The following is a 27,405-nucleotide window of genomic DNA, read 5'->3' as shown; positions in this document are numbered from 1 at the left end:
TAAGAAGACTGAACAGGTGCCCACTCCTTAACCAACCAACAGTGGCTAGGTGTTTGAGCTGCTGTAAAAAACCAAGAGAAAGGCACCAAACAAGTCAAAAGGATCATGATCACCTGTCTAGTGTTCCCCACGAGAGTCCATGCCTGTGGGTCTAGGGTTAGGTACCTGTGGTGTGAAGGACACACTTCTGATTGGCCTGGCTGTTCTCATATGTCCATTCATGTTATGGCTTGTAATAATCTATCCTTCCCAACAGCTGTGTAGTTGTTATGGTGTTTTGTTTGGTGGAGTCATAATCTCACATAACAGCAGCTGTATGCTATTGCAGGTGTTTTTCCCATTGAATTTTAGCATGCTTGAAGTAAGTATATAACTTTCTCTCCAGGAAGCATATGGATTTCATTGAAGATATGTTGTTATAATAAAATCACTTAGCTTTGCAGTTGCTTACCTTTTTTTTTTTCTCCAAATAAAAGAAGAAAATATATTTTAAAAATAATTTTTGAGATAAAATTTTACAAATGATTAATTTGTATATGCTTTAACTGTTTTTCTTCTAGATTTTTACAAATTCTTCTGCTTGTCTTGACATCCTGGAACACCTTTTGAAAACATTTTTATTCCTGCTATTAATTTTATTTAGTGTGAAGACAGAGAGTGATTGGGGGGGCAGGCCAGGGCTGGGCCAGTCTGAAGTCATGTCCAGGAAATCAATCTAGTCTCTCATACAGATGGAAGGGGCCTAAGCACTAGAGCCACTATTTGCTGTTCCCGGGATGCACATTAGTTAGAAGCTCGAGGGCAGGCAAGGATGGGACCCATTCCCATATCAGAGGATATGCGATGCAGGCATTATGTTACAAAGTCTGTCCTCTGGTTTAATTTTTAATCAAGACACTATCTTTCCTTTTTATGAATATAATATTCTGAGGACATTAGAGTACTATATTTCCAAATTATTCCTAATGCGTGGGTCATCCTAAAATTGTAAGATGGTGTTTTATTAAAGAAAAGTGTGTTAAATCTTTGTAGTCAATAAAAACATGTCAATCAATATTAACCACAGGAGTGAAAACTTGAAAAATATTCACAAAATTTCTCCAGTTTGGTAAAATCAACTTATTCTGATGGCTGTTTGGAAAGAAGCACATGGAGATTTAAAAATGTTCATGGGAAATGTATATCATTTCAAATGTCTTGCAGGAAAACAAAATCTTTTATTTCTGCTTTCTATGAAGGTTTTGACATACTCTTTTTTATTATACTTTTTATTTTTTACATATCTCTTTTTTATTGTTATTTTATGATACAGTTCAATAGGCTCTGGGATTTTCTGTACCCTTTCCCAAATTCCCTCCTCCCATGGCTTCCCTTATAGTACAATAGCATAGTCCTTCATTATCAGTCAGAAGTCCAACATAATGCTATTTAATCGTATTGTGATGTTGCAAATATGGACAATGGCAGAGAGTCCAGCATCTTATTGTCAAGATGTATCTAACAGTTTCATTGGGAGTTGTGATAGTCTCTATTATACAGTTACTGTACATCCCCTTAAATGAAAAACCAGGAAACAAAATCAACAACAGGAAGGAAAATGAGAAAAATTGCAAAAATATGAAATTAAATGTCACTGAAGAAATAAAAAAGAAAAAATGTTCTGTTTAAAAAATATTTTATTTTTGATGTTTAATAGTTGATCAGAGGCATAAGGATGGAGGGTTAGGGAAATGTGGGTGTGATCACTGCCTCCAAATTTTTAATTTGTTCTTCCTGTTTTGGGGGATAGGAGGGTATAAGGGGAGGAGTCAAACCCAGCCTACCAACTTCCCTAATATGTGGGGATGTAGAACAGCCACCCAATATTCACCCAGGCTCCTGATGTGGCACATGCGCTGAGGGTTCTGCCCAGGTGGTTTCAGTAGTTCTGAAATGCTCTCCATTTCACTGATCCAAGGATAAGGAAACCATTTAAATGTCTGTTGGCTGACATAGTTGAACTTACAGTCTCCATTTGCCCAGATACTTGCTGCCATCATTTGGCTGGGGTAGTTGCCCAATTTGTTCTGTTTTTCGCCCACTGCTATGGTAGCAGTTGTCATCTATAGGCCCCAGTGGGCTATGATATCCTTCACATGCCTTAAGGCCTATTGTCCACTGCTGTATCTTTTCCACTGAGGGGGACCAGTTCTCCTAGGCAGGCCTAAGGATCTGGGCCAGGCAACTTGAGCCTAGCCAGGCTCCACACCCCCATGGCTTATGAACCGAGCACCCACTTCACAGGCAGACCCAAGCACCCAGGCCAGGTGCACCAGGTCTTGCTGAACCCCTGGTCCCTGGGGTTCATGAACCCAGCATCCACCATGCAGGAAAACCTAAGGAGCTGGGCAGGACATCCAGGCTCTACCAGACAACTCTTGACTCCCGGGGCTCACAGACATGACACCCACTGCGCAGGCAGCTACAAGGAAGCAGTCTAAGAGACCCAGGCCCCACCAGAACCCCCATCCCCAGGGCTTAAGGACCCGGCACCCACTATGCAGGCAGGACCAAGTACCTGGGCCAGAAGACCCATGCCCCACCACACCCTCCACCCCTGGGGCTCACAGACCTGGCATCCACTGTACCTAGGGTAGCATGGCTTGTCTCACCTCAACATCCATCTTTGGGTGTTGCAGCCTATCGGGTCAGCCTACTCCCATTTCCAGTTTGTGTTGGTGAGTGATGCAGCCTAGCCTGGCTCTGATGTGGTCTGGCTGCTGTTGCAGTCTGGTCTGGCCCATCCTGGATCTCATCCTGGTTCTCAGATCTGCGAGTAGATGTTATGAACTGGCCCAGCCTGGCCCAGTCCCAGACCTGACTCACATGAATATTGGCAGGCTCAGCAATCTAGCATAGTCTAGGCTGCTCCTTACCTCGGTTCTTGCATTCCCCTATAGGGACTGCATCCTGACAAAGGCGTTCCCCACATTCCTCTATCAGGTCTCCTCCCAGTGGCATATCTTGCACACACCAGTGGATCTTTGGCTCATGTTGACTTAATCCACCTATGTCCTGGCATTACCCATCCCCTGTACTGAATCTTACTGGTGGGTACTGTAATCTAACTCTACCAGGTAAGCCTCCAGCCCTAGTCACAGTGTGCACCAATGAGTGGTAGTCAGTGGTAGTTAATGCTAACCACAGGTCGGCCACATGTACTATTGCTTCAGTCTGACCCTTAAAGGTCCTTCCATTCCCCCTTCAAACCACTCAGTCTTGGTCCCATTACTTACCAGCAAATACATTGACCTTGTCTGTGGAAGTCCATCCGTAGTCATTCCTCACCTAGACATGAACCTTCAGGTTCCCATTCACCCCAAGCTGTGCTATCCCCCAGATCCTGTGTAGACCATCCTCTATGTCCCCAAAGTGCACCATCTGGCAGGATGAGGGCTTTGTCTGGCTCCATTGGCACCTGGGCTGCCTAGGGCCTCCCCTCCCCCAGGGAGTTAAGCTGCCTTACAAGTGCATCTATGCCAGTCCAAAAAGCACCCAGGCCAGGGGGTCCTGGGGCCTTGCCAGGCTTCTCCTTCCCCAGGGAGCTAAGCTGCCTGACTACTGCACCTGTGCCAGTTCAAAAAGCACCAAAGGGGAAAAAACTGAAGAAAATGATGCTACTGTATGACCTATGTGTCACTAAGGAATTCATAAGAAGAAAAAAACTTTTTGAAGAAGTGAGAATAAAAATTAAAAAAGCAAGAACACTGAGATGTAGCAAAACCAGTATTGAAAGGGACATTTATAACATCATGGTGCTTACAAGAAATAGAAATATCTCAAATAAATGATCTAATAATGTCAAGAACTTATTAAAAAGGAAAACAAAGAACAGGACACAAGAAATAATAAAAAGCACAGTAAGAACACAAAAATAAGTGGAATTGAAACTAAAAACCTACAAAGTGCAAAAATAAAGAGCCATTTTTTAAAAAAAAAATTTAGCTGTGTTAGCAAAGAAAGGCAAGAAAGAACAACTAAAAAATATTAGCAATGAAAAGAAAATATCCTAAGAAACCAGTAAGGTGATCATTTTTTGCTGAATGGATCCTTTGATCCTTATGTGATGTCCTTCTTCATGGTTTTTAATCTCTTTCACATTAAAGTCTATAATATCTGATAAAAGAATGGCTATACCAGCCCATTTCCCTTTTCCATTAGCCTAAAATTTCTTTTTTCCATCCTTTCACTTTTAGTTCCCAAATATCTTTGTTGGTGAGATGTTTCTCCTGTAGGCAACAAATATATAGATGGTTTTGTTTTTTGAGCCAATATGCTAATCTTTGGTTATCAATAAATGAGTTTAAGCCATTTATAATCAGGGTTACTGCTTAGATACTAATTTGGTCCTGCCATTTTAGCAATGGGTTGCTCATTGTTTGACTTAGTAATCTTTTGTTGTTTTATTGGGATGTTATCCACATTTGCCTTTGGTTTTGATAGGTGCTGTTCATTTTCTCTGTCAATAAAACATCTTTAAGTATCATTTGTGGGGCAGGTTTGGAAGAGGTGAATTCTATGAGCTTTTCCTTACTATGAAAGAATTTTATTTCATTTTCAAAAACAAAGGAAAACTTTGCTGGGTACATTATTCTGGGCTGACAATTTTTTTTTACTTTTATAACTTGGAACATGTCACCCCATTCTCTTCTTGCCTGTAGCATTTCCTGTGAGAGGTCAGCTGGCATTCTGGTTGGGGTTCCTGTATATGTTAATTAATTTAATTTATTCATTTACATGCATATTTAAATATCTTTTTTCATGTGTTATGGCGAAGATCGCTTTTGGTCAACCCTGTTGGGAGTTCTGTGCCCCTTCTGTATGCTGTTTCCTAATTCCTTTTCCTTTGTTATTTCATTGAATATAGTTTTTTAATCCAGATTCTCTTTCTGTGCCTTCTGGAATTCTCATAACTTCTATATTTGGTCTTTTAATAGTGTCCCTTAATTCTTGAATACTTTTCTTAGCTTGACTCAGTTCCTGCTCCAGCTTTTTTATTTTCCTCCCATTGTTGAAAGAAATGTCATGCAATTCTGAAATTCTTTCTTCTTCATTGCTCAATGTGTTATAGAGGATTTCCACTGTTTTTTTTTTTTAACTTGCTCCATTGTGTCCCTCATTTCTAATAATTTGACTTGATTTCGTTTCAGTGTTGTTGTTTCCTGTGTGACATACTCCTTAAATTCCTTGAACTCCTATATGTGCTTCTCATTGTTTAGAAGCTTTATGACACGTTTTCAAAATTCTTTTGCCCCATTTCCTCAGTGTCTTTTCAGTTAACTCCAAGGTTGACAAAGGCTGCTGTGTGGAAGAGGCATCAGTAATACTATTCTGCAACTCTTTTTTTTTTTTTTTTTTCTCTTGATAATTGCTATTCTGGTTAGCAGGTTCTTTTCCTGGACTGGCTTTTAAGTTGTATTGCCCATCTGTCTATGGTCAATTTTACTGATTGTGCTTGGTACCTGATTCTTTGTTTAAAGGAACTTGTGCCATTTCCTACAGAAAGGTTCAGTCTTGGGTTCTTCTGCTAGGCTTCTACCATGGTCCCTGTAACTCCTGCTTCTGGCCCATTACTCTTCACTTCCTGTGGCCCTGTGCTGTGTTCTCACAATTGCCCGAAAGAGCCATTTTTCTCCACTTGTGGTTTGATTAGTGTCTAGGATTAGGGAGACACAACCTGTGGGTTTTCAGTGGTACTAGTCTTGCTGGAATCTGATGGCCTTTAGGTATGGGGGCTGCCTGGACCTATTTTGGGTGGATCCTTCAGGATGCCAAGTTGATACTATTTTCCCTGTGAGACCAGTATGACGAGCTGTGCTGGAAGTGAATTCTCTCCCGGCTGAGCACCTATGCAGCTGGCTGTTGTTCCTTTAGCCCTATAAGCTTTCCCTTAGTAGGCAAAATAGCACTTGATGTGGCACTTGTTGTGGTCTGGATCTTCTGGCCATTGGATCTGGGGGCCACTCAGACCTTTCTTTGGTGGAACCTACAGGATGTCCAGCTGGTACTGATTTACAGCTGAAAATGAACTTGTTCCTATATCAGTGCCAACACAGCTGGCTCTTGTTCCTCCAGGCCCCCCGCTGTTGTTCCTCCAGGCCCCCCGCCTTTTCCTAGTACACAAAGTGGTGCCTGCTATGACACCAGTGGGCGTTTGAGCCGTGATATTCAACCTCTTCCTGCACCCACCTACTTGGGCTTTGCCACTCTGCTTCTGCTCATGGTTGAATCAAGCGAATAAGCAGGATGGGCAGTTCTATGCCTGGGTTCACCTCCTGAGCTTCCTGTGAACTCGCCTATCCACCTGCCACTGGTGAGGCTCCAATCACCGACTATCTACTGCTGCTTGGGTATCTGGTCAGTGTGCTGGTCAGCTGTGTCCGCTGCTCCCCGTGTCCACAGGTCTCCAGGTGTCCCTCTGCTGTCAGCCTGTCCTCTCCTGTTTCCCTCGTTTGTACCTTCTCTGCTTGACCCTGGCTAATGATTCCCCATCTGTTTAAACATGTTCTTATTCTTTTCAACCATCTTGATTCTCTGGCTTTTGAAGTACTCTTGTGTGTGTACTCAACTCTCTCTTTTTAAAAGATTTATTTATTTTTTATTAGAAAGGCGGATATACAGAGAGGACAGACAGAGAGGAAGATCTTCCTTCCGATGGTTCACTCCCCAAGTGACTGCAACAGGCACAGCTGAGCCAATCCGAAGCCAGGAGCCTCCTCCGGGTCTTCCGTACGGGTGCAGGGGCCCAAGGCCTTGGGCTGTCTTTGACTGCTTTCCCAGGCCACAAGCAGGGAGCTGGATGGGAAGTGGGGCCGCTGGGGTAAGAACCGGCGTCCATAGGGGATCCCAGTGCGTTCAACCGCTAGGCCACCGTGTCAGGTCCTATGTACTCAACTCTCAGCTTCTATGTAACTACTTGGTCTCTCCATTCTTCACTATCTTCTTTCACAGTTTTCTTTTCTTTTTTTTGGCAGGGCAGGAGAGAGGAATGTTGAGATTAGTGTAGTAAGGAATGAGAACTAAGTAAACACATCCAGGTCTTAGAGCTGCAACTTTTAGAAACTGAAACCAAGGCGTATAATAAACAGTTTGTGCTTGTTTGAGTCACCTCTGCGCCAGCAGCAGATCTCAGCCTAAATCCTTTGGGATCTAGCTGGGAGCTTCAGCAACAGTCTATGTAATTTGGAGAAGACAGACCCTTTTTTAAATTTTAAGATACAGTCCCATAGGCTCTGGCGTTTCCCCTCCCCCCTCCACAAACCCCACTGATTTTCCCTCTATTATTACAATAGTATAATCTTTCACAAGCAGTCATAACTCCATTATTCTGCTAAGTGTATCCTGACATTGCAGGTATGGACAATGTCCAGCATCCAATTGTCAAGCGAGACCTTATGTCTTCAGCTTGTTCCGGTGGAGATGGTACCCAGCAGCCTTCGTTATGAGGTTTTGCAAATGAAGACAATAGAATCCAAACGTACATTGGAGGTATATTAGATAGGCTGGTGAAAAACACAGAAACAAGGAGATACATATTGGTATTTAATGTAGTTGACTGAGGAAACTTGAAATATTAAATAAGAATTGCATTACATGCTAATATTGGCAATGGCTTTTCTGCCCTGTAAGCTCCTAAAAATAATTCTCTCTGTGTTAAAAAGTGGGTGAACGCTGAGGCTAAATATTTTGCTTTCGTTCACCAAGAAACTGAAATAGTTTTAGCAAAGATTAATACTTCCTGAACATCTTAATTCTTTTGAGCAAGGAAGAGACAGGATCAATTTTATGTTTCTGCTAAAACATCACATTGTAAAATTTTGCATTTGAAGGAAAGGTTTCTAGGACTGACTTCCAGTTATCAAAGGACTACTGCTACTATATATTTTTCATTTTGGTATCAGTTGAACATTGAGCTAAGACCCACAGAAGAAGATTTTACATGCATTTGCATCAGTCAGTTCTGTATTCTTTGATTTATACGTCCATGTTCATTATATCATCATTATTACTATTCCTCAACTATTATTCATGTTCATTTTGTGGTTTCTGTTAACATTTTAAGCCAATTGAGAAATCTCTGGACATTTCTTGTTTCAAGTTAGTATCACAGAAGCAAACCACACTCAACATTTAAGAATCGCTCATGGTGTGTTTGTGTGGAACAGTGCATTTTATTTGGTGTATTTTATTTGTCATGTGTTGCTACAAGCAGTTTCAGTATAAACTTAGACACACAGATATGAAAGTGGTGCCCACAATGTTCAGGTTTGAACTTTTTTCGTGGATTTTGTGGTGTGAGTCAGTGTGATGTCTACATCATACATCCCCCCAAAGTGAATCCCCACTATGTATCCTCTTACGGATACTAGTTTTGTAAATTCTGGTTACTCTTCTTTATTTCTCTGTTTTTATCATGTAACAGTGATTCTATTACTGAAATGAATGACTTCTTTTTTCTGAAATATAATCAATGAAGCCTGAATGGTAGAATTTTCATATTGTAATTAGGCTTTAGTCATCAATGTGAAAGACTTAAAAGAGATGCTTAGAATGAACTGTTAAGCGCATCTAAGTGAATTTTGCTGTAACTTGTATCCTACCATGTGAGTTTGACAATCTATGGTAAGATTTGACTTTTGCACCATTCCAAAACCATTGCAATGTATGCACTTTCTAGTGGAACCAAGAAAGCATGGAACAATCAGGTCATATACATAAGAAAAAGAATCAAATAGGAAGAGAGGTGGAGACAAAAAAATTGCCAATCACCTTTGTTTTCTGTTATGAGATTCTATCAGAACAATTCATTTTAAGGTTTGGATTGGCTTTGATAAATGTTTCTGGTGAAAGAAGGAAATCTGTTAAAATTATCTACTGCTGTGTGACTCACCAGATAGTAATTATATGTTAAATGCTCTTTCAAAGAAATTTGAACTAACCCATCTTGTTTGAGTAATTGCACTTTATAGTAAGGGAAGATGATGTTTGAGTCAGATATGTTGTGAATTCATAATTTTCTGGAGAGACCTTCGGCATAGGTACTTGAAAAACACAATATTTAAGAGATGTAATAAGTTCTGGACTAATTATGACAGATTATAATTTCAGGAATCAGATCTGATGAATACACATTTGACTGTAGAGCGATACGGAAGAACAATGCTTGAGTTGCAGAGTTGTACTAATATTACAAGTTGAAATAAAGAAGATAAAGAAATAGGTTAAGATGTGTTTACCTCCTCTTGTGTATTTCAATGGAATCATTTTTTATATCTTTGTAGAGGAAGAAGGCTCTGTTACATGGTAGATTCAATAGTACAAAGTACTTGACAAACAGGTATGACAAATGGGAAATATTCGATAAATGCACCAACATGAAAATAGGAAGCAGATCCAGGCTCGGGAGGTGGGGGCAGAGAAGGGAGAAACAGAAATGGGTTTGAATTTGGGTGGGTGCTGATCTTTCCCAGTAGTCTGTCATTTTCCCATTACACCATCAATTCTCACATATTATTGGCACCCATATAAGATGCTGGCATTATGGCAGGGAGGGAGCTTAAAATGCTACACCACAACTCCAGCCTCACTTCATGTGTTTTGCTTGTTTGTTTTATTTATTCAGGAAGATATCTGTAAACCATTCTTAACTGGTAAGTGATGACATCCTATCCAATAACAAAACAATGTAATTCCTAATGATTGCCTCTACTCAGCAGTATTAAAAGATTGTTTTTTATTTTGCCTTTTCCAGAGAATTCAATTTCCCCTACAACAAGTCATAAGCTGATAAATAAGATTTAAACAACGCTTTAGCTTATTTCAAATATTGAGTTAACATTATCACCGATGACATTTGGATCAGAACTGATTCATAGAGAATGGCATACTCTGGCTTCTCATGTTTATTTTATGACTGTAAAATGATAGACCATTACAGAGAAAATGAAATTAAACACTCACTCACACATAAACTTCCTGGGAAAACTAGAATCTGAGAGGAACTGGAGAAAGCTGGATGCAGACATTCTAGTTTGTTCTTCTGAACCCCATTACTCTCACTGATGGCTGTTGCTTCTCTAATCTGGTAGCATAATTCCAAGCACCTTATTTTTCTAAGCATGTCCATGAATGGAATAAAAGTATGAAATGTGCCAACCAGATGAGAAGCAGCACAATTTACAGTAAGTCTGAGGATTCCTTTTTATCTGGTTATACTTTCCAGTAAGGGCTTTAGCTGGAAAACAGCTCTACGTATTATTAAATACCTAGCCTTGTCTTTTCAAACATTTCTGTGTAGAATCTAGGCTGTTAGTGTTTCATTGATATAAGCAAGCAGTAAAACTACTCAACTTTAAATACTGATGATTGGTATAAACTCAAGTGAACAGGCTGACTAAACAATTTGGAACAAATGCTTTGGTTCGTTTGACTTTTGCTGTAAAACACTCTAAGATATGCTGGAGTTTCTCCAATAGGACTAAACAGATAGTATGAATGAAAACCTTGTGCCTGTGAAAAATAAAGGTGCCATAGTTGTTGATGTGAAAAATTCTGCATTGGATAGGATTAGATTTAGTAACATATAGCAGAAAATAATCAGTAGTTTATTCATCAGACGTCTCAGTGTAGACAGAACAGAACTGGAAGAGCCTTTCTTGAGCTTTAGAAGCCCTTCTTTATTTTACTTCTAAATTGGCCTTTCTTTGAATTTTGCATCATGGATTAAGATGATGACTGCAGCTATAATACTCCTATTCTGTCATGAAGACACTTTCTACGTACAAACAGAAATATTGCGTATGAAGAATATTGAAGTGTAAGCTGCAGACACCAGGATCATTTCTGTCTTTGGTGTTTTTGATGCCTAGCAATATTTCCTACATCACTGCAGTACAATGACCAAATTCAATATATTTAATAATTTGTCCTCAAGAGGCAGGTGTGAGCTGAGCAGGTCTGATGCAGCCTGTGGGGACAGCTTTGTGCATTCCCAAAGCAGGAAGACGTGCGAAAGGCCTTTGAGCGCTTCAGCCCAGGTCGTGGCCGGGAGATGATTCACTCTCAAAAATGATGATGTGGACGATGGTACTGTGTATTTGTGACTCGTTCAGCTCTGACCTGTCTCCGGAACCTGAGCTGTGGTTATGCATCATGGTGAAGGAATTCACCATGGGGGAAGGGTTTGGGGTGAAGGCGGGGGAATCCTAGTACCTATGAAATTGTGTCATGCAATACAATGTAATTAATGAATAAAAAAAATTAAAAAAATAATTTGTCTATTGACCCAATACAGTGGTTTTCAGCCATATTCAGATTCCTCTCAACTTAGGCCTTTTACATTTTTGGATATTTCCTCAATTCGTTGTGTCTTTGTTTCTAAATAATTATGATATATTCTGTCCCAATATTTCTGGTGAGAGAAACATAACCAAAGTGATGTATTATAGGACAAACATTAATATAAAACAAAACCAGAGAAAGTATGTTTTAGAGACTTGACACAAATTCTTTCTCTGAACTCATTACACTGTGGCGCTTGAGTAAACTAATGCAACAAGGGCAGATATTCTGTCTAATCCCAAATTTGTTTACACTAGCAACTCTTCATATTCACAGGTGAGTGTTTTCCAAATTTGTGCCATAATTTCCTGGAAGGTCTATGAAATAGATTTAGTCTATACATTTCTGGATGTGTACTATGTGCAAATGTTATGTGAAACACACGGTCATGGAATAATTTAGGGCTGAGAGCTAATACTGTTTTTAAATAAATCACTCTGAGTATTCTGTTGGGATTACACAGTACCTGAGCAAGACGGGAAGCAAGGAGACTGCCTTCAGATTCCTGCTGCACATAATCACAATAAGAAGTGTTGATGGTGTAAATGAAAATGAAAATAAGCAACAGGGCCAGGAATGAACAGATTCCAAGTGTATTTTGATGACAGAGTCAATGTAACAGAGTCAATGAGATTGGCTGTTAGGCTATGAATTGTAAAGCTGAAAAAAAAATAAGAGTCTAGAGATTTTGATATGAGTGACAATTCTCAATATTTTGGTAATTAAGCTAAACAAATGTGCAAAAATATTAAACCCTGATTGACAGGAAAGTTCATTATTGACAGGTGGTTAAATGCGTAAGTCAAATAAAACAAACCAAAAATCCCCACAAATATTATATTTTTTGTCTTATTTACGAAAATTAGTATAGAGAACATAAAAACTGTGACTAGACTGATGTTGTTGTATAGTAGGTTAAGCCACCACTTATGATGCTGGAATCCATGAGTACAGGTTTGAGTTCTGCCTGATCCACCTCCCATTCAGCTTCCTGGTAGTGTGTCTGAAAACGCAGTGAAAGATGGCTCAAGTGTTTGGGCCGCTGCATTCACATGGGGCAGTCAGAACATGTCCCAGTATCCTGGCTTCGACACGGTACAACTTCAGCTGTTGTGGTCATTTGGAAAGTAAACAGGCAGATTCAAGATCTCTCTCTCTTTCTCTCTTTCTCTCTCTCTCTCTGTGTCTCTCTGTCTCTCTCTTTCTCCATCTCATTTCCCCACTCCAGTCTCTGTAACTCTTCCTTTCAAATAAATAAATAGTAAAACCTTAAAAAACTGAGGATGTCATGTCACTTAGTGATTAGTCATAAATATTATTCCATGGAATCATTCATTCTATTTAAATGATAATATGCTCTTCTTTCTCCACACTATGATCATTGTCAAGAACCCCTCACTCTGTGACGTAATATCTCTGTTTCCAAGACAAAAATCATATACATGTGTTTGTATGTAATGTTTTTATTTGTAGTGAATGTGATAAAATGTTTAAAATTGTTCCCCTAAAAGCAACCAAATTCCTCAGGCTCAGGTGGCATTTTATTTGGGGGGGGGGAGGCTGAATTAAGCGTGGAATCAGGGTTTAAACACAACTGTTGTGTATTTCAGAAATCTTCCTTCTGACTTTTCACTTCCAGTGATGGAGAATGCAGAACTTATAAGGTCATAATTTTTAAAAAATATTTTCATTTAGTAGAAAGCGGGAGAGAATCTTTCATTTACTAGTTTATTTCCCAAATGCTGGCAACAGCTAGAACTGAGCTAGGCTGACGGCAATGGTTTGAAACTCAGTCTGAGTCTCTTACTAGTTGGTGGTGTTGGGCAGCAGGAATTCAGACACTTGAGCCATCATGTGGGGCCTCCCAGAGCGCACGTTAGCATGAATCTGGATTTGGGTGTGGAGCTAGTACATGAACCATCTACTGTTACTGTTGATGCAGGCATTTCAGCCAAAATATTACTGCTCTATCATAAAGCATTTGACTAGCTTGAAATATTAGATCCTGCACGCTTCTGTTAGTTGCACAGGACAAAAGTCAATGTTTTCTGTCACGCAACAACTCTTGAAGATATTTTGAAGAAGTTTCCTTTGCCAATCTCTCTAGTACATCTTTATTTTATATCTATAATGAGTCAAAAAATTATTCCTAGCTTTTTTGGGTGGATATGCGCAATTTGGTTATTAATTTTTGACTCAATAAATAACTCCCAGATTTATTTTAACATTTCTGCATTAACTAAACATATAATAGTGAAGTAAATATTGATTTCAGAAAATTTATTACTAATCCCTGTCTCATTTCCCCTATAGAAGTCAGTCAGTTTGAAGGAAACTTTTGAGTTTTGATGAAAATGACATATGTTCTCCATTTTTCTTTTCCTCATATTGCATATTTATTTTTCTTTTCTCCTAAAATATAGTAGATATGTGTGAAGCTTGATTTCCTTATCTTATGTCTACCCACGTGTATGCGCGCACACACACACACACACACATGGAATTGAAAGAAATAAACGTTTGGGCAAAAATTCTGCAATCCATGCTTATCAGGAGTCTTTAAAAAGCTCATGGAGAGGAGAATCTATCATACATGCTGGTTGTACCTGGGCTGTAGCTCTGAGCCAGAACTATGAACCCTGGGACTGGTACCCTGGCTCCAGATAATTGACATGACCCACCACATGTTCCTGACAGAGCCTTCAGTGGTTGGGAAAGCAACAGTGATCAAAGCAAACACATGAGCTGTTAAAGTCTGCTTTTGTTCCCACGGATGGATTTTACATAGACATCCAACAGGAAGGGAGAAGGAGAGGATTTGATGTCAACTCCACCTGGGAGCATGTCCAGTGTACTGGAATATGTGGCAAATCCGATTTAATTAGAGCAGGACGTGGACTATTGATGGTGTGTAAAACCACAGAACAGAGGGTTTATATCACTGATGGTGTATAAAATCGCAGAACATAGGTCTATACCACTGATGGTGTGTATAACCACAAAGAAGGGGGTGTGGACCACTGATGGTGTTAACCAATAACTGAGCAGGGTGTCAGCACTCATGGACAGAGAGTACGGATCGCCTATAACACTTGCAAAGGGGATCTCTTAGGAGCCCTTTATCCTGAGTATTCCTAATACACTGTCCTGGTGAATTGTCTGCAATGCAAACCCAGGGAAAACTGCTGGCCTTTGTGATGGAGAAACAAAAACGAAAATATTCAGTTCAGCAGTAAGCACCTTCTGCCAGATATCCTGGTGGATATGCAAAGCAGCAGGGAGTGGAGACAGTCTTCATCCTTCACAGCAAGAAGCATCCCTTCCATGGGGAGCCTGGTAGTGTCCTACCCAGTTTTCTGCACTAGGGTTTAGGAGAACTTGTGGGCTTTTCCAAAGAAAGCTTGACAGCTGTTTTCTACAAAATGCTTACAAGATAAAATTAGCCTGAGTGCTGGATTAACTATACAAAGCTAACAATCTATTGTGGCTTATTTATGCCTAAAACTCTGTGTTTATTTCCTCCTGCAGTCATGTGTATGATTTGGGTAAATTATGCAATCAGAAATGGTTTTCAGAGTATTAGATGGAATTCACCCTCTTTGACATTTATAACTGTATTCAGGGAAAGGATTGTTCACCATTTAATAAGTTTTACATGTCATGAAAATTAAATTTCTCTCCAACTGCATCTTCTAGCTCATACAGCCTAAAGTGATGGCGATTATTTGATTCTTCAAAACTGTCATCTGAAGAGACTGCCTTTATCTCTATTATTGTTTGATTCTTTTAAAATATAATAATAAATTTGAGAAAGTCCATGGGAAGCATATGTATTACGAAAAGACCACATGGATTACAAAATTTTGCAGTAAAATCTTATAATTCCATTTTCCATGAATTTTTTGATGCTCACACACATCTCCTAGATTAAACACATCAGAGGTTAGATGTAAGGATTGCTGGGTTGAGCCAACAGCTTGGACAGGAATCTTCCCCACCGTGTCTTCTCTTCTCCCAACCCCATAGATGATGCCCGTTCCTAGGAAAAGAATATAGCAAGAGTCTGGCAACTTCCACTTACCTGATTCTCTGGGAAAGCTTCCTAAGAAGATGGTCAGGACTGCTGCTGTGATCATTCCCTTAAATACTTGTCCTAAGCTCATTGGCTACACTTGCAGTCCCACTTCCTGTTGACTTGTTAGCAGTGCTGCTGGCACTGTCTTGGCCTCTCTGTTGCAACCTGTTGTCAACAGGGCAAAATGCACACACCTCCAGAGCTTTGCAGAAGCTGTCATCTCTGATGAAGAGGTCAGGGGCAGACCAGGCTGAACCAGTTCACATCACCCACTGGCTAATCAGAGCACCAGAAGAACAGTGTGGGTCGGGCTAGGTATGGTCACAATACATACCAGTACACATTACAGCTGGGATAGGGTACACGATGGGTTGGGTTAGACTGTAACCCTCACCAGCTGGAATTAGGAGTGGGCCAGGCCAGGCCAGGCTATAGCACTCACTAGCAAACGCTGAGGTGAGGTGGGCCATGCTAGACTGGGACACAGCGCTAGTAGGAACCAGGGAGGGAGGGGGTAAAGCTGGTAGGGGGAATGTGGAGGGTCCCCCTGCTGGAACACCTTGCCCATTGGAGAGCATGAGTTGGGATGGGAGCAGACCAGACCGGGCAGGGCTACAACACCTGTGAGCCTCACGTGAGCCAGATCAGGGAAGAGCCAGGCTTGGTTGACTGTCCCGACTGGCACAAACATAAAGCAGAATGGGTGAGGGTTGATTGGGCTTTGTGCCAGCATCAAATAGCAAATGCTGGCACTGGTGACTAATCTGTCAAGCTAAACTACAGAATCATCTGGAAAGTGCATGATTCGGGAGTGAGAGTAGCCTAGGAAGGAAATAGTGGGCACCTTCCTCCTGGGTTACCACTCCCACTGGAGAGCATGAAAACCAGAATTGGGACAGGAGTGGACAGAATGGCACCCACCAGCATGTGTGTGGGCCTGGATAGTGGGCTGGTTGGGTTGAACTAGGCTTCAATGCCCATTGACATGTATGAGAACTGAATGGGATGTGGGACAGCCTGGACTAGTCTGGTGTACATACTGGCAAGCACGGGAACCAGGGCAGGGGGCGGGCCTGGTTGTGAGTTATTGTGGGTTGCTCCGACTAGGCTGCAGCTCCCACTGGTTTATGTGAAGACTGAGTGTGGGCTGGGCAGAATCAGGCTGGACGGCAACACCCATTGGTTCCAGTGGAAGACAGGGCTGGAAACAGAACCGACCCAGCAATTGCAACCACCAGCTGATTGGGGCGATGGACTATGCTGGGCTGTATACTTGCAAGTACACACAAGAATCAGGTCTGGGATCACCTCAGACAAAGTTTCTTTTGGGATTTCCCTAATCGAACGGTTGGACTTAGAACCCTAATCATGAAGAGAAGTGCAGGTTCCATGATCTGTCATGGAGTACAAGTGTCAGAGCCTATCCCCCTCAGAGGCTCAGACAGAGCAGTGGAGAGCATGACCAGGTGCACATGGAGGATATGGCAGTCTATCGGAACCTGGACAGGATACCTGGCACCACAACAGAGGACAGAACAAATCAATCAACTACCCCAGCCATATGTTGGCAGTGAAAAACTGGGCAAACAGAGATTCTAAGATAGACTATGTCAATCAGTGGGTTCTGAAGCGACTTCATCATGCTTAGAATGGCAAGACGGGCAGCAATTCATAACTGTGGAACTATCAAAACCACTTGAGCAAGACCCTCAGACCCCACATCAGGGTACTGGGATGGGTGGGATGTTGGGTGGGACTTCTCCCTTTATCTTATCCTTTATCCCAGATACAGAAAAAAGAAATGTGGAAATAATAGTCTTACCCACTTTCCTGTAGCCCTTGGACTTTTGTGCCTTAATTAACTATGTAGAGATTGTAAAAAAAAACACACACACATAAAAAATGGAATTAAAAGACATTTACTTTGATGGCAAAAACATTTTGGAATCTATGTATACAAAAATTTCATGAAAATGTGGATTATGAAAAACTTTTGCATGAATTTTGAAGAGTTTTTTGCATACAAGCAGAATTTTTTATTTTAATCTTCCAGATTCTTCTGAAAATAAATTCTTGCTTCTCCCTGGAAACATAAGCAGGTTGGTACTGTCCATTGTGTACTTTCCGCTTTGTAAGGAGTTATTCCAATAGCCTTCCCTGGACGGTGCCATTCCTTCTTCCTCACAGATCAGGAAACTCCCGCCGACCTAGCTATCCACCAATCAGATGTAACCTGGCATTCCACCTGAGAATCCCACCCCAATCTTCCAGCCCCCTTCCCAACTCCGCCCACTCGCCAATCATCCCTAGGCGTTCACCTGCAGGCACCAATCCCCTGGGGGCCTGGCCTCAATCCCTCCCAATCCCCACCCCCTACACCTGGAAGAAAGGCCCCCCTAGGTGCGGCTCGCTCTCTTATCCCTCCCTCTCTTACCCAGCTCTTACCCCGCTCTTAACCCGCTCTTACCTCTCTCTTATCCCTCCTTCTCTGGTCTCTGTCTCTCTGCTCTCTCTCCTCTCCCCTTTTTTTCTCCTCCTGATTTTCACCACCTCTACCCGTTCCTGCCCCGTTGGAATAAACCTCCTAAGATACCTGGTTGCGTCTGGTGTTTCAGCTCACGGTAAAGAACCAGGTTGTGGGAATTAGCTGTGCGTAATAATATCGTAATATCGTATGAACTAGAACTCTGCAAACTTTTTAAAATAACTAACACCCTTCCCCTCCAGTAGGGTTGGCTGTGTCTTAGCTGTGTTCTGAAAGCCTGGACTCCCTCACTCACTGGACTTCCGCCCCAGCTGAAGGCAAGAGGCAGGCACAGGCCAAGAGAGGTCTCATTTGAATTTTCCTGTTCTCTGTCTTGCTACCATTCTGGCTGCATTCTTCTATGTTTCGTGCCACTGCAAGCCCTGTCATGTGAGTCCCTTCCTGACTCCAACTCTTTAGAATCTGCTAATTTGTTTCTCTCCTTGCCTCAGGTGTAGGCATGGGACCTGCTTTCTGGTGTTTGAAAGTGCCTCAATGCAAATGTATATGGTAGCAAGTGTTCCCCAGCCAGTGAAACTCTGGGGTGAGTCATCCACTCTCCACTGGGAAGCACAGGCTCAAGAAAAGTTCAGACACATTTCTTTTCATTCATTATGCACTTAGTTATTAAATCTCTTCTATATTTGTATCATCTGAATTGCTATTACAGACAGTTAAAATGAACTTTTGTCAAGGAAGATAACTATAATAGTACCCTCAATGTCATGTTAAAGTGGAACTTCGGTTTTAAATCAGTGAGTGATTTATTGTGCTCTGATGGGGAGCTGAATGAGCTATTGTAGTTGTGTTTCCCTCCCCAAACATGTATACTGTCACTTGTGATATGAGCAATGTGTGCTTGTGATGCTACATGCTTGTGAATGTATACACTGTGTTGAGGACAAACAGAGCAGATGACACAAATTCCTACGGTGCTTTTCTTTTAACTCTCCACCTTTCTATTTTGATGAGAAGTCTGTAGCACTGTAGAAGACACCTGTGGGGCCCGGCGGCGTGGCCTAGCGGCTAAAGTCCTCACCTTGAAAGCCCCGGGATCCCATATGGGCGCCGGTTCTAATCCCGGCAGCTCCGCTTCCCATCCAGCTCCCTGCCTGTGGCCTGGGAAAGCAGTCGAGGACGGCCCAATGCATTGGGACCCTGCACCCGCGTGGGAGACCCGGAAGAGGTTCCAGGTTCCCGGCTTTGGATCGGCGCCTACCGGCCCATTGCGGCTCACTTGGGGAGTGAATCATCGGATGGAAGATCTTCCTCTCTGTCTCTCCTCCTCTGTGTATATCTGGCTGTAGTAAAATGAATAAAAATCTTTAAAAAAAAAAAGACACCTGTGATCCTCTAGGAACTGTGAGGATTCCAAAATCATGGGATGAGTGGCAAGTACACCGGATCTGGAAGAAATCGATCTCAAATGGAATATTGCAACCAAAGGACAGTTAGGGAGGTGAGGATAATCTCCTCCAAGGGCAGGTGATAAAGAAAAATCATTACCAAAAAGTCAGTTGCGCTTCTTGACTGAATTTCAGTTTTGCTACTTAATGATTTCTTGACACTTAGGCAGATCTCTTAAACTTATCAACCAGAGGGTTTCTTGTCTGTTCAAAAGGGACAGTTCTGAAAAAAAATCACAAAGCTGTTTGAATATATAGCATTTGCTATGCATTAATTGCTCCAAAAATAATAGTTGCTATTAGGGTGTATCAGGTTCTCTCGTCTAGCAAAGAAAATCTCCACCTCTTTTCCACCAGTACAATGCTGTACTGTATTTTCTGTTAGCTCACCTATTCTTGTCTCTTATTTTTTCATAAGTGTTCTGAGCTTATGGACTCTAAGTGGTTCTGGAAACAGTATCCAATTTGCAAATCACTCTTAACTCACATTCTGCAAAATACATGAGCTTGTTAGACTATTCATGTTTATCTTTCAGAAAAATCCGCATGTCTTTGGTGATGAGCTAAGAAACCAAGTGCTCGACACAGACCTTCCTGTGAAGGAGGAATAAAGGTCAGATGCTGAGGATGTTGATGTCGAGTTGATCCTATTCTGAAATGACTTCTATAAACATGGTAAGCATGCCTTGGCCAGTGATCACTGGCCTACTTAGGGTCTGACCGTGGGAAACGAATCCTTGGATTGTGGATTAGAAATCTAATGGAATGATCATATTTGCTCATCTAAATATCTACACACATCTAAATAGTCATACATAAAACAGTATAAATAACCTTACATTAGCCAATATTAGAGAATATACATTTTATCCTGATTTAATAATATTCTAAGACCTTTTTATCTATCAGCTTTTGATTAGAGTATGTAGTATTTGGTGAGATGTGGCCTTGCCCAATCAGGGTTGTGCCAAAGGGAAATAGAACTTATATTAAATAATTTTTATTTGCTTAAAGCATGAGAAAGTTGAAATTTATCTATAGCTATAAAAAGCATAGTGGCAATTTCTTTGAACAGGAGCAATAAAATTCATTTAGAATGAAGGAATTAGGCCCTGGCACAGTGGCTCCGAGGCTAAATTCTTGCCCTGCAAAGATTCTATATGGGTGCTAGTGTATATCCTTACTGCTCAAAATCGCAGCTCCAGTCCAGCTCCAATATAGCTCCCTGCTTGTGGCATGGAAAAGCACTGGGATTCTGCACCCATTTGGGAGACCCAGAAGAAACTCCTGGTTCTTGGCTTCAAATCAGCTCAGCTCCAGCCATTGCAGCACTTGGGGAATGAACCGGTGGATGGAAAATCTTGCTCTCTATCTCTCCTTCTCTCTGTGAATCTGCTTTTAAAAAAAGAAAGAAGGAATTAAGAATAAGAGCTAAGAGGGCACCTGCTCTTGTCCTAGCTGCTCTGTCTGAAAGCAGCTCCCTGATTATGACTTGGGAAAGTAGTAGAGGATTGTACAAAGTTTTGGAATCCTGCACCCGCTTGGGAGACCTGGAAACAGCTCCTGGCTCCTGGATGCTGGCTTTGGACTGGCTGCATTACACCCATCGGAGCCATTTGGGGAATGAATCAGAGGATAGAACAGCTTTTTCTGTCTCTCCTTCTTTCTGTAAAATCTGCCTTTACAATAAAAATAAATAATTAAAAAATGTATAATATATGTATATATCTCCAAGTATGGTTTGTATGCTTTGACCAACATATCTACATAATCCATGCAACCACCCCACCCCAGCCTTTGGAAACCTGAATTTCACATCCTACATCTCTGAGATCAACTTTCCATATTTCACATGCAGGAAAGATGAATCACTACTTATTTTTCTATCTTATATCATTTAGCTTCATCCTCTGGGGGCCATCATGTCACAAATGATAGAATTTTCTTAATTTGCAAGGGCAGAATGATACCCATTGTATGTATTTATTCACTTACTCGTTCATGAGTACTTCAGCTGATCCCATGCCCAGCCTATTGTGAATAATGCTACACTGGATATAGAATACAGACATGACTTTAACCATGGCTTCTATTGCTTTGGATTAATATCCAGTAGTGAGATTCCTAGATTAAAGAAAAGCTTTATGTTTGTAATTGCATGGGGAATCTCATGTTGCCTGCGGCAACTTTTTTACTCCCATCAACAGTGTGTAAGGATTAACTTTTCTTCATGTCATGGCTAACACTTATCTTTTGTCTTTTTTGTATATTAGCCACTATAAGAGTAAGATGACAGCCCATTGTGATTTCTTTTTACATTTCCCCAATGATTAGAGATGCTTAACATTCTCCATGTATTATTTCATCATGTAGGTCTTTCTGAGAAATATATATTCAAATTTTTGTTTGTTCTAAGCTGGGTTGTTCATTTTCTCGCTATTGAGTTACAATACAAGTGACAATGCACTTCTTGCTATTGGAATACAAATTCCGTAGACTGGTAATCTCTCACCACGTATAGTTTCCAGATATTTTCTCCTACTTTGTACATTGTATCTTCACGTTGTTGATTATTTACTTTGCTGTGCTAAAGCATTTCAGTTTGATAGATTCTAGTTTATCTAAATTTCCCTTTGTTGATGGTGCTTTTTTAAAGTAACACTCCCCCCAAATCATTGCTCATAACAATGTCACAGAACTTTCTTATTGTGCTTTCTCCTACTAGAAAAAAATGATTTTAGAATTCACATCTAAGTCAATCATTCATTTGTGTGTGTGTGTGTGTGTGTGTGTGTGTGGTGTGAGGTAGGTCTCTAATTTCATCAGCTTGCATAGTTAATTGAAGTGAATATCATTTTCTCATTGTGTGTGTTTGACTTCTGTGTTGATTCACTTGGTTGTAAATGATTAAATCCATTTCTGGACTTGTAATTACATTCCATTGGCTTGTGGGTTTGTTTTTATACCTGCATCATGTTGTTTTTGTCATTGGTTCTGTGTGTAATAGTTGGGAATCAGATGGTGTTCTCTTTTCATTTTTGCTATCTTTGATCAGCATTCTTTTGTTCAGGATTTTCTGTGGTTCTATTTAAATGTACAGTTTATTTTTGTATTTATATGAAGAATATCATTTTAATTTTGGTAGGGATTGAACTGATTCTGTAGGTGCAGTGTGATATTTGTTGTGGCTTTGTCAAATAGGATCCTTTTTGGGTTTAGTTTCTTTATATATATAATTCGTTGACAAGTTTAACATGGGGTGTTGTTAAAGTTGGTCCAATTCTATTTTTTTTGTATGCATTGCAATGTTCATATTGCTTTTGGTTTTTTCATTGTGTTCACATTGTTTATCAGAATTATTGATTTATGTTATGTCGAACACTTTTCTGATTCAACAAGTAACTGGGGGAATGAAATGAACTAACAGAACTGTGAGAGCTTTCCAGTCAGTTTTGACATCTTACTTTTGGGACAATTGATTAAACTCACATTCTAGTCTAACAACCATTCATTCACATCACATAATCTGCTAACTGCTTGTTAATAAGCCAAGTACTTTCCAATGCTTAGAGCTGGTACTAAAAATGGAAGTCTGTATCTTTCCTTCTAAGAGTTCAAACTATGCAAAAGACATAATAAAAACAATTATAACATGTTGGAAGGACATGGGGCACAGAAAGAAGGTAAAAAAAAAAAAAAACCCAAGAATTCAATATGATAAGTGGTAAAAAAAATTCCATATAAAATGAATTGGCATGGGCTTTGTAGCATGGATTAGTGCTTCCAAAGTTGGAAGGAGTGGAGCAAGCTCAGAGGAGAACTAGATGGGCTCTCTCGGAGTTGGGTAGGAGTTTATCTGTGGCCAATGAATGAATTCATGAAGTGGAGAGAAGGGTCAGTCAGATTCATCTGTGAGCCCTGCTTCCCATCCAGCTCCCTGCTTGTGGCCTGAGAAAACAGTCGAGCGCAAAGTCTTGAGACCATGCACCCGTGCGGAAGACCTGGAAGAGGCTCCAGGCTCCTGGCTTCAGATCAGTGCAGCACCGGCCATTGTGCTCACTTGGGGAGTGAATCAATGGATGGAAGATCTTCCTCTCTGTTTTTCCTCCTCTCTGTATCTCTGACTTTCCAATAAAATAAAACAAATCTTTAAAAAAGAAAGAAAGAAAATAGTTGGCATTATTTGAATGTGTTCTAAAATGGCTGACTCCACACATAAAAATGATGTTGGGCATGATGGATAGATTAGTCATATATTTTTCAAAACTTATAAAAATACAGCCCATATGCTTCGTTGATCATAAAACTTTAAAAAAAGACATGCTGTTTATTTGAGAGAGAGTTCATTCTTCCATCTGCTGGCTTATTCCCCAAATGGTCACAACAACTAGAGCTGAGCTAGTCCATAGTTGGAAGGGAGGAGCTTCCTCGAGTTTTCCCGCATAGATACAGGGACCCAATGCCTTGGACCATTTTCTGCTGCTTTGAGCCAGGATTAGAAGCAGCATAGGTAAGGGATGCTAATGAAGACTTGACTGCACAGCACCACATCAGTCCCTGTTCATAAGTTTTAAAAAGATGGGGCTGGTATGTGGTATAGTAGGTTAAGGTTCTGCCTACAATGTCAGCATCCCTTTATGGGCACTGCTTCATGTCCCTGCTGCTCAATTTATAATCCAGCTTCCGGCTAGCAGTCTGGAAAAGCAGCAGAAAATGTCCCCCATTCTTGGGCCTCAGACTTTCATTTCCTGGCTCAGGGCGTGGGAGGTTTCCCCTAAGGATGCCGCCCTCAGGAAATAATTGCAACCAGTATGTGGGCGGGCAAAGCGCCACACAAGTTTTTTTTCTTTTTTTTTAAGTCCTTTACTCACACATTGACTATTTTCTAACTTTCTACCTAACAATATCTTCAGGAAAATATTTGAGCTGAATCTTGGGCAAGGGTAATGAATGATGATTCAAGCGCATCATATAGTACCAGAAGAAGGTGGAAGTGGTAAGAGTTAGGATATGAACAGTATCATAAATAAAGATTGTCCTAGGATGTGGCTGGTTGAAGCCAGCATCACAGGCCCTAAACCGAATTCACCAGAGGAGCAGTGAGTAGAGTTAGAGGGAAGGCAGGTCACACAGGGTGCTGGTAACAGCCAAGGCACTCACCGTAACCTGGGGGGAACATGGGTAGTGGCAATCACATTTAGTTAGGGTGACTGTTCCCATGAGCTTACAAGGAAGCTATCACCAGGGGAACCAGAGGTTGTCCATCAGCATATAGACTATAATTCAACAATCATATTTACAGTTGCTGTATTTCCTTAGTTAGGCTTAATTTTCTGTGGCCCAAGAGATTTTTCCAGAGGGGTAGTTTTCATCTCTGGTCATGTGAAATAGGAAATTTGAAAGTAGCCGATGTGTGTATGAGCCATTTGGGGAGTGAGCCAGTGGATATATGGTCTCTCTGTATCTCTGCTATATTAAATAAATCAATCTTCAAAACAAGCAAACAAATAAATATAATGTGATCTCTGAGACAGATCCTAGAACGGAAAAGGACATTAGTAAAAACAAGCAAACAGTACTAAGCAAAGTTAGAATAAAGTCAGCAGCTTAGTTAATAGCGGTGTACTGAGGTGACTTTCTTAGATTTGATCAGGGTAACAAGATAATGTGAAAGTGGGTAAACAGTATATGAGGGCATCACCAAAGTGCTTCTGTCAGTCGAGAGCTACTTCAAAAGCAAATTTGTTAAAAATTGATTGGCATTCAATTGCTTTCTCTTTCACTACAAAATCATGGTAGTTTTAAGAAACTTCAGAATTTTTCAAGCCAAAGTAGGGATGATAACATAAACTTACCGATACTCAAGAGGCTTTTGGGCCTGGCGGCGTGGCCTAGTGGCTAAAGTCCTCGCCTTGAAAGCCCCGGGATCCCATATGGGCGCCGGTTCTAATCCCGGCAGCTCCACTTCCCATCCAGCTCCCTGCTTGTGGCCTGGGAAAGCAGTCGAGGACGGCCCAAGGATTTGGGACACTGCACCCGCGTGGGAGACCCGGAAGAGGTTCCTGGTTCCCGGCTTCGGATCGGCGCGCATCAGCCTGTTGCGGCTCACTTGGGGAGTGAATCATCGGACGGAAGATCTTCCTCTCTGTCTCTCCTCCTCTGTGTATATCTGGCTGTAATAAAATGAATAAATCTTTTTTTTAAAAAAAAAAGAGGCTTTTATTTATTAACCCTGTCATGTGGGAACCAAACATAACCCATTCATGAGGTCCAACACCGGAGAAGAGTTGTAGCACTCAAATGTATCTAAAAGATAAACTAATTCTAAATGACTTTAATAAAACACAAGAATATTTCTACTTCTATGAATTATAAACTGTTTTTAAAATTCATAAGTGGTTGCATAAATCAGTTTTGTTCCAAAAGTCCAGAAAACCCTACAGAAAAAATAATCATAGGTGTCATTTTGGATTATTCTGCATATATTTGATAGCCATTCAGCAGTATAGTAGGGAATTCTAAAAATGTATTATCTTCATAGAATAGATGGATAAAAGATGCGTTATGATAGTTAGCATTAAAATAAGTTTTCAAGTCTGCTTATGCTTTGCCTCCATTCATAATAGTTGTTACGTTCTTACCTGTTTGGCCTGCTTTTTGCAGATTCCTCAGGGCCTTGCTGGACATAGTCTGAGATATTTATTTTACATATGCAGCAAGGCAAGAAATACCTGTCTGGTGATCAAATAAGATCCCAAATTGCTTTCAAAAGCCACAATGACAGGAAGAAAGAAATGCCATGTCCAACAAAGTGATACAAATGATATATTACTACAGAATTTTTGATTGTGACTGTTTAAAAATTTATTTGATACAAGATTCATAAATACACAGATGATAAATGATTGGCAATGTTCAGAGATTCTCCAATCATATTTAGAGCAGATTTTTTCTTTAGAAACTCTACGGACTAGTAGGAAACAGAGACAAAATCCAGGTCCTACAAGGGACTACTAGTGTGATTTCTGTTTCATGGTTGCTGTTTTGCTGAAGGTTTATACTCCAGTCTACCTTCCCAGTAACTTCCCTCATATGCAGATATCCCTTTTTATCTTCTGTCTACAATTTTACACTGTGAGGTAAGGCAAGGTAGTCACTTTCTGCTACCATTTGCAGTCACTGTCATATTCCTAAGCCTGGCCGCAGGTTTAGCAGCAGTCGCTCTAACTGACGAACCATGGTGATAATTTCCCCTCAGTACTCTTACTCCATTTCTGGCAAAGATGCACAGCTGCTGTCTGCTTCTAACCTGATGCCCTTTTTTGGTCCCTAGCCCCCAACACTCATCCAAACTTTCTCCCACAATTCTTACATACCTAACATTTCTTCTGTTGTAGTCTTTAAATATAATCCCACTTTTTTCTTCATGTTGGAACTGTACACACTCTTTCCCCCAAGGGCTGCTGAGCTCTCCCCATCTCCTTCTAACCCTGGGAAAAGTTCCATGGACTTGTTTATATTATATGAACCAGAACCTTCCTGACAGAACCCCAGGTGTATTCTCTCCTGGTGTTGTAAGGAAATAGTAGCAACATGACAAGGGGAAGAAACACCGCTGCTACGTCTGTCTGAGGAATTTTGTGCTCTGGCTCACGAATAGGTCATGCTCCTTTCTCATGCCTACCTCCTTCTCCTTTTCCTGATGCATGGCTTCTCTCCTCCACATCAACTGTGACCTAATTATAGTTATTTAAGACCCACATTGTCACAGTCTTTATCTCACACGTTTTGCCTTCATTTTCTAGGGAAACATTGAAGCGGGGCATGTATCTTCTTTTATGGCCAACCAATTGCCCACATGGTTAAAGATGTTATATTTTTGCTAGGGGTTGATTAAAGCAGATGAAAATAAATAGCTAATTATGGGGTTTTAGGTTGTTGTGAAGAAATCAAATACCTGAGACCAAGAGTCATAGACTGTACTTTGTGTCCTACAGTGCAATTGATTTATTGAAATTATC

The sequence above is a fragment of the Ochotona princeps genome, chromosome 28, assembly GCF_030435755.1.
Source record: "Ochotona princeps isolate mOchPri1 chromosome 28, mOchPri1.hap1, whole genome shotgun sequence".
NCBI lineage: Eukaryota > Metazoa > Chordata > Mammalia > Lagomorpha > Ochotonidae > Ochotona > Ochotona princeps.
The sequence above is the reverse complement of the archived record's forward strand: the minus strand, read 5'-3'. Positions refer to the sequence as shown.